We start from the raw sequence: 9,688 nt of genomic DNA on the forward strand, positions 1-9,688 counted from the left end.
TGGCTGCTGGAACAACCAGAGTGTCAGAATTGATTATATACTTTATGCTGTCATTGAACCAAAAGACAGCCTCTAATGAAGTCAAGATCTCTCCAAACTATCTTAGACAGGCAGCCATGCAGTAGGCAGCTCACACGAGGCCAAGAAGATGCTAATGCATTTATTCCTTCGATGCTCATTTCTGGCTGGCTTAGCTCTAGTCAGCCCTCAGCTCATCTAAAGTTTAGGAGTTGAGATTTTGAATGTGTTAGTCATCAAAATGAGAAAGACAGAAATATGATATCCTAAAATGTTAGAGCTGAGAAGTACCTTAGAAAACCTTTGAACTACATGATCCAAACTTAAAAAAATAAAACACCAATAATCCAGAAAACCTTTGTGAAAATGGATCTTATTGAAAAGGCCAATGTACAAGATAAAAGTTGAGCCTCGGCAATTACCCTGGGAGAGGGGTGGAGGTGAATTTGGTGCAAGTACAAGGTGATGCAAGCAAACTCCCTTTTGGCACATAAATAGACCTCAATTTGAGAACTGCTGATCTCATTTTCACACAGGGAAACTGAGGCACAGTACAAGAAATATGATTTGTCCATGGGTTGCATAGCTAGTTGGTGACAGAGATAGGAAAAAAAATTAAATTTTGTGATCTTTTCATGCATTCTTGTGTTAATGACTTTTAATAGCAATATATTGAAAGAAATCATGCTTGTGTTACTGGGGAAACAGACTAATATCTTTAATCAAATAAAAGTAAATAAATTAAATGTAAATGGTGAGTCAGAGGCGAAGTTGGGAACGGAAGCAATTAGGAGGAAGCAGAAGGCAAATGTGATGTTTCTTTTGGTTATCATAGAGTTGAATTGATTTGGGATTGCCTTTTCACATAGAAACTCTTTTTAATATCATTCCCTTTCAATTTTTAATATAACTTTTTAATATGCCCCTTTTGTTTAAAAAAATGGTCATGAGTCTACAGGTAAGATGATGTTTAAATAGGATTTTAATCTATTTTTAAGCCAATGAAAAATGAGATCTTCATATGTAATCTTTTGTTCCATCCATTATTTAGCTATATCTCAAAGAGGCAATTAAAATGCAAAAAAAAATTAAAACCACAAAAGTTATCCATGTTTATTCACTCTAAAACGAAGGACAAAAGAAATTTCTAATGCCTCCCAGCAGCTTTTACTTCCATATATCCATTATGAAAAAGCCTTTTAAAAAACTGAGAAACAGAAAAACTATGAGAACAAATTCAAGGACAAACAAGGACACCTGGGTGAACGCCTCTCGCTAAAGATCCAGAAACTTCTCTGACTCAGATCTGACATCACAGTATGATAGCTTTGCAGGATCATATGCTTAATGTGAAAAATTTCAATGCTGTAATTTACTGCTTTGAAAAATGAGTGAGCCTGCTGCATTTGACATGCCTCTTTGAAACATGGAATATTTAAAATTCATATCCCAAACTTAATGTATAGATAGATCACATATTTTTATGACTTCACTGATGTGAGAAGAGCCTTGTAATATCTCACAAGGTATGTTTTATTCCTTCTAATGTGTATCATGTGAAGATTAAGAGGCTATATTATTGCCTTAAAAATGACCTGCTATTTCCTGGAAACAGTAATTTGCCGGACCTGTCCTTGCCACTGGTGTAAGTGTAATGTCTTTAATAATCTTCCATTCACTAAGTGATGTGTTTGCATCAAAAAGATGAATCTAGTTTGGTGGCACTGTCAAGAGTTTGGTATCTGTTCTTTGAGTGCCATCTAGAGGTTTCCACAAGCCACAGAATATAATGGTTTGAAGATTTTTCTTCCCCACATTCATTTCATAATAATTTTTTAAAAGGCTGAGAATTAGTGCCTGTATGGGTGCAATTATTCTACAAACTTCACTTCAAGAGAGAACTAGGAGAAGCAGGGCTGAGAGTATAGCATGCCCTGGAGCAAGTCTGAACTTGGGTTCTTGGCCAAGTTGTACAACGAAAACAAAGAAAGTCATTTAAAACTTTCAGATAAACTGCCAACATTCATTTGAGCTTAAAAATCAAAGCTACTTGGAAATTGGACTTGGAACACTTTTAAAACAGAATTCTTCTCCTAACAAACAAGGTGTACACCAAAGGTGATGTAAGGGAGGTGAGCACTTAAAAGAGACTTCCCAGGCAGTCTACCTTTTTAGACCAGTTGCCTCAGAGCACAGTTCAGAGTCTTCAGAGAGAGGCGCTGAGCCTTTGCCCGCCTGCTGCCAGGCCCACCTTGAATGTGGGTTAAGTGGCCATCAGCTAACATTGATTAACAGAAACTAAATTCGCATACTATGCATTTAAATTTGATTCATGACATGCAGGTTTGCAGGTGGAAGATTTGGGAATCTTCAAAAATGTTAGCAGCTGTTTTATCTGAGCATAGATGATGAGGGATATAAAGTTTGACTACACTTTTTATTTTAATTATTGCAATGGATTTACCCAATTAATTAGTAGCAGTTCAATTTTCTACTACTAACAGGTTAAAAAAAGAATTTTGAAAGAAATGGCGTGCGATCCCACTTGCATAATAGCTTTATTAAAAAAAAGCTATTTTAAAAAGTAAATGTTTAAAAAGTACAAGGACAGAAAGGATAGTATTGTTCAATATCTCTAAGACCACATCGAAGTAATATGGGAAGGACAGGAAGAGAGATCCTGAACTTATATTAAGAAAATTCCTTGAGTGCAAATGTTAAAGAATGGCCTCAAATTTAAAATGGAATGAACCATAGAAAAGACAGTTAAAAGTCAACAAAGGGAGTGGTGAGGAAAAAGAGAACAAATATTAAGAAAAATGATCTATATTAAAATATTAATAATTCTAATTTTTATTATCATAGTAAACACTTAAGTAACACTCACAATGTGCCAGGCCCTAGTGCAGGGACTTGACCTCTGCAGATTGTAGACTCATTCATCCTCATAATAGTCCTGTGAGTTAGTTCCTATTAATTTCCCAATTTCTAGCTGAGTAATTGAGGCACCAAGAGAGAAGTAATTTCCCCCAAAGTCTCTCATTAATAAATGGCTGAGCCAGTATTTCAAACCATGGAGCTCCAGAATCCTCAGTCTGTGCTCTTAGAAAGACTGCACAATAGAGGAGGGAGATGACAAAGCTAATCAAATACGTTAGATTAGTCATTCTTTATTTGTGGGAAGAGTGGGCAGTCAAAAGGGGAGAAGTAGGGAGAGGGACAGAGAGACTGACAGAGAGATCCAAGGAATAAATCAACTAAGTATTTTAAAAGATACAGACAGACTGGCAGATGGTCCTGGATCCAAGTTCAAGTTCCAGGATCTGAGCACTGAGACATTGCAATGAGCACATTTCTGGCTATGGAGTCCTTCTGACCAGAGCCTATCTCCCACCCCATATCACAACCCTAGGATATGGGGCCATCACTCAGCTCTTCTAACTTCAGGATCTGTAAAGATCCAAATGAAGGGATAATATTTAATTCATTGGAGTTAGTGAGGTTTAAGACTAACATGGGAAAAGGGACATAGAATGATGCCCAACAATTAATAGATGGATAATTTACTTTAGCCATTGCTTTAGTTTCCTGGCTGCCAGAATCAAACAAGAAGTTGACTTAAACGCCAGGAATCTATTGTCTCATGATTTTAAGTCCAGGAGAAATCCAAAATCAAGGCATCAGCAAAACGATGCTTTCTTCTCAATGACTGGCATTCTGGGGCTGGCTGCTGGTGATCCTTGGCCCTCGGCTTTTCTGTCACATGGCAATGTCCTCTTTTTTCTTTTCTGGGTTCTTTTGACTTCCAGCTCCTTTCATTGGCATCCTCCGTTTCTTCTGCTTACAAAGGACTCCAGTAATCTGGCTTTAAAACCCAGCCTGATTCAGTTGGCTGCACCTACCACACCATTACATTGACAATGATGATGAAGAAAACAATGATAGCGCATAATATTTTTCATTTAGTAGTGCTCAGTTCAAAAAATGAAAGAAACCAACTTCTTACCATCACTCCTTGTACTGAAAAACGTTCTTCCTCTTTCCCTCATTTCTACTAAATGCAAGATATTGGTGCATCTATGTGGCCATTTGTGGAAAATTGAATTGTGTAGACCAACAAAAGATGTTTTCTTAGTCTTAATCCTTGATTCTGTGGATGAGAACCCATTTGTAAATAGAACTCTTTGAAGATATATTATCAGTTAAGGTATGAACTCATTTGTGGATAGGCTCTTCAAAGATTCTATTCAGGTGTGGACAAATGGAATCAGAGTGGCCCTAAATCTGTTCCTAGAGGCCTTACAAAGAGAAGCCAGGAAGTCAGAGAAAGCTGTAAGAGGAGACACAGACACTGCCACTTACAAAAGCAGAGATGGAATTCAAGCAACCCCTGGGATTGCAGCAAGCTCACTGCAGAGCACCACAGACTCTGAGAGAAAGCATCGCCTTACCAGTGCCTTGAGTGGAGATTTCTAGACCTTAAAACAGTGAGTTAACAAATTTTTGCTCAAGCCAACCCATTGTGTGGTATTTGTCAGAGAAATTGGCAGACTAAGACAGCCATGCTCAGGTCACAGAATGAAGCAATGTTCTTTTATTGATGACACTCATTATGGCAGCACAAACTCTCATTTCCATCTCCCCAGACAAGGATCTGAACTGCTGCCTCTCAAAATCCTATCTTGTAGGCACTTGCCCACAGCTGAAGCCACTCTTTTCTGACAATCAAGGATTCCTGTGCTGTTGCCCTCATATCTATATTCAAACCCATTTGCCTGGAATTTCCATATTTCAGATTTGGATATTTGTTGTCTAAAGCTGTAAACTATGCTTGGGTAGTGAAGTGATGAAGGAAAATGCAAGAAAAAGTTTTTGAACTCGCCTTTATGCTATTCCTCTGGTGTTTGCAAGAGACCCCTTGGATAAACTGACCAAGCTCCTCAATTTAACAATGTAGAAAATAAAATCTAAAGACACACAATTTGCCATATCCCCAACAAGATTACCCAATATGAATCATGTTTGTTAAACATTAAGGCAGATGGAGTGAGGAAAAATTGGAAAAGATTAGCCAGTGAACTTTGCCTACAAGAGTAAGATGGTATCCTAAAGGTTGGGTCATAAGTTTCTGTTTAGTATCATTTTCATTTGTCCTCTTTCCCATCGATGGCTCAGAGTTTAAAGTCCAGAATGTTTGCCCCATTCACCACATCCTTAGGGCAAGTGTGTGGGATCCAAATGATACCTCAGGAGGAGTAGTGAAAAGTACACTAAGTATACATTGGTATTTTTAATTCAGCATCATTTCTAAAAAGATAGATGACCTTAGAAAAATAAAGTAACTGCAATATGCTACAATTCTTACATCTATAAAATGATGTTAGATTAAATGATTTCTGTGTTCTCTCCCAGTTTGAACCATCTAGGAGTCTAGAAATTACCAGACAGCTGATAGAGAAGAAACACTGGTGTTGAATAAGACATCAACTGGCCAGGGAAAATAGGATTAGTCCAACTGTCTAGGAACAGTGGCTGATGTTTACTCTTTCCTTCTTCATACTGACCATGTGTCAGTTATGGAGACTGGGTCACAGATCATTCACTCAGGACTTACTTTCCCAACCATTTGAATCCAAAGATAAACTAATGACAGATACTTTAAAAGCTTTAACTTTATATCCATTTTCCCTTTAGAAAGTTATAGGAGAATCATATTAGTTTGACAGAGTCATAGCTGGCTGTCAGGAGTTCCCCATTTATGTGAAAACTGAAAACTATACAGTCCACTCGAGTCACTGCTGGGGAAGAGAGAAAAGGAAAGAGAATAGTCAAATATCACATCATTAAATATGCACCACTCAAACTTGTTTAGAAATTTATCTTAATAGAAGCCCTAACATTTCCCAGCATTAAGCCAGAACCAAGAACATAAGAGTGGACTTCCTGTGAAGCAATGAGAAATCCTTAGCACATGGATCACAGATTTTTCCTCATTGATAGATGTACAAACCTCTTATTTAGTTAAAAAATAAAACTGGTTGAACTAATTTTTAAGAAAATCACTTTTATAGCAAAGATCCACCACTCACAAATATGCATCTGTTGATTTGTTTAATGCCATCATACTGTAAGCATACTTCTTTTATGAAATTTAACTTCTAAATATGTTTATGGTGTTTAATTTTCTACGTCATTAGATTTTGTATGTGGATTCTCAGTGCACTCCAGGATTAAAATTCTTCATAGAAGAAATACATGTTTTTCTGAAAGCAGCACATTTGTCACTCATTGAATGTATCAGAAGTATTAAATTCAGGCTCTTTCAGGAACATATATTTACACTTTCACCCATCAAAGAAAATATTCAGGATAATCTTCTTTTGCCAAAATGGAAGTGCAGCTGTGATACAGTATATAGGAATAGGCCTCATTAAAAATGTTTGCTAACTAAAGAAGCCTTGTGTGAATCCTTTGGAAAGTAACTAATTTTTTTATAAAAAATATAATTTCCCCTTCTTTTACCTATAGTACATCTCAGGGCTTAATATTCATTTTACATTAAGTGAGTCATACATAATAGTACAAAATAAACAGGTACCACTTTGCCCCTGGGAGTTTTTGCCCTGCAGGAAGTCCCACTGATATCAACATGCCCATCTGATGCTTGTAAAATCTATACGGTTTCCAAAAAGGAATCTCTGACTCATTTTCTAATTTCACACCATTTCATTCTGGGCCAGGACTGAAAGGGTAGGGTTGAAAATCAATGAATTTGCTTCAAAATTATTCCTTGGAAATAGAACATGGGCCAACTTAAAATCCTACCTTTAGAAGAGGCAAAATCTTCATATTTTGTGCATAAGCTTAACACATTACACATCTTTAATTACAAGTAGCTAGCAGGAAAAGTTGGGCTGAAAAAAATTGGTGTAAAAAAGTCTATTATAACCTTATTAGTTCTTGCCTCAGTTTCACAGGCTGATGACTCATAATAGTCTTCGTTTGATGAAGTATAATTTATATAGATGTTGAATCACATTTTCATTATTTACATTCCCACAGCTCAACCTCTTTTTTCTCAGACTCAGAGCCTCTCAGATGAAGCTTACTTTCTATGGTTGATTTATATTAATTTTTATTGAACTATTCTCATGAAATGGCCGTGGAAACTGTTGAACTGATAGACATTTTTAAAAGATGGTAAGTTTATTTTTTTTAAATAAAGCTTTACTTTTACCCCTAACACCCACAATTCATAATGATATGAATCCTAAACTCACCTTTTTATAACTGAGCTGTCAGAATACATATCATACTTCTACCTAGAAGTATCATTTTTCCCATTTTTACAGACAAAATAAATAAAGTTTAGAGAGGCCACTTAACTTGCCCAGAATTTAAAAAAGGAAGTCAATTGCTGAGTTGAGATTCAACTCCTTGCTCTTGAAATGGAGTTTTCATTGACCAGCAGTCTATTTGAATACAACAGAAGGAAAGTTGAATCTTAGCCATGTCCCAGTCATACTACAACAAGGAGTGAAAATGAAACTTACGAGAACCTTGGCATCTACGTTATTAAGAGACAGAGATAATCATAAACTTCACATTGGCAGTAGATAAGTAAACTCCAAATTCCACAAAGCTCCCACTGTTCCTACAAGTTGTGGATGCTAAAAGTGGTAGAGGGAAGGCTTAAGAGATAGTATTTCAAAAGAATAGAGAAGAAAGACAAGGCTGATGCATGAACAAAATCATCCCAGAAAGGATATTTCCCACACTAAATGCCAAATACTGAGCACAGGGATTTCAGAACTACAAGGAAAGGGACTTGAAAATAAGTGGGAACAGAGGTGAAAATTTCCAATAAGTCTTGTTTTGAGGGAGAATCCAAAGATGAATAAGGGGTTGACAAAAGAAGGGAAAGACTGAAGCAGTAAAATTAATTATCCACAGGAAGGAAAGAAACAAAGCATGCTGCCACCACCTCATTACCCATTAAAACAAACAAACAAAAAACAGCACTTTACTGACAGAAGAGGATGCTCTTGAATTAGGAACCTTGTCCACAAATAGCTTGGAAGAGGAAAAAAAAATCAAACTAATGCCACCCAAAATTACCGTAGGGGAAAAAGATAAGAAAAAAAAATTTAAATGTCGACTGATTTATACCATCCCTCAAATAAAACTACAAAGCAGAAGAAATGGTAATTTAATCATCCAAACTGAATCAAATATCCTCAATTCAGAATTTGAAAATAATGGGTTAGAAAAACACTTATCAAGAGTAAGCAAGTTAAAACTGAGAACAAAATTTCAAAGATCAAGAAGAAATACCATAGATATTGCACAAACTCAGTAAAGAAACAGAAGAAAAAGACAAAACTATCTCATATAAAAAAAATTACAATATGCCTAAATGAAAATACAGCCAACTGAAAATTTAATAGGATATCATGAAGAAAAACAGGAAAACAACCATGAGATGAAAGGAGATAATGAAATAAATAGAAATAGCCAGGAAGTAAGTGGTTGAAATGGGATCCAGGCAAAGGACATACAATACACATATAAGTGGAGAACATCAAGAAGAAAAACAAAGCACTGGAAAAGGATTATTATTTAAAACTATAATCCAAGAGGATTTTTACAGAGATATGAGAACATTTTAATCTACATATTGAAAGGACATACTGAAAATTCACCCAGTACAATCAACTCCTAGACATATTTTAGTAAAATTACTAGTCTTTAAAAATAAACAAAAATATTATTAGGGCTTCATGCAAAAAGATCAAAGCAGGGTGGGCCACGGTGGCTGAGCTGGCAGAGTGCTTGCCTGCCATGCCAGAAACCTGGATTCGATTCCTGGCGCCTGCCCATACAAAAAAAAAAAGATCAAAGCATTAAAAAATTAAGTTGGCAACACAATTTTCAAGATCAACATAAAAAACAAGGCATTTTCAAGACATATGTTCTAGTTTGCTGGCTGCCAGCATGCAACACACCAGAGATGGATTGGCTTTTAATAAAAGGGGATTTATTTTGTTAGTTCTTCAGAGGAAAGGCAGTTAACTTTCCACTGAGGTTCTTTCTTATGTGGGAAGGCACAGGATGGTCTCTGCTGGCCTTCTCTCCAGGCCTCTGGGTTCCAACAACTTTCCCCTGGGTGACTTCTTTCTGCATCTCCAAAGGCCTGGGCTGAGCTGCGAGTGCTGAGATGAGGTATGCTGAGCTTCTTGGGCTGTGCTACGTTGTGCTCTCTCATTTAAGCACCAGCCAATTAAGTCAAATGTCATTCATTGCAGCAGGCACGCCTCCTAGCTGACTGCAGATGTCATCAGTAACAGATGAGGTTCACATACCATTGGCTTATGTCCAGAACAACAGAACTAGGTACACTTACCTGGCCAAGTTGACAACTAAATCTAATTACCACAATATATAAGAAAAGATAATGAAAGCCAAGAAGTTTATATCCTCTGAAGCTGTACTTCATGAAACAAGATATAGAAAAATAGTTTTGAGTGTACAAGAACTCATGGAGTACTGAACATGCGTGCCCTTCCTGAGGAATCTACTAGAGAATGATCCTAATCCAATCGAAATTAAACAAGACTGGGGACATGGGTAGAAGATCACTATGTAAATATTATAAAAGTATTATGTGCTC

The sequence above is a fragment of the Tamandua tetradactyla genome, chromosome 3 (genome assembly GCF_023851605.1).
Source record: "Tamandua tetradactyla isolate mTamTet1 chromosome 3, mTamTet1.pri, whole genome shotgun sequence".
Lineage (NCBI taxonomy): Eukaryota > Metazoa > Chordata > Mammalia > Pilosa > Myrmecophagidae > Tamandua > Tamandua tetradactyla.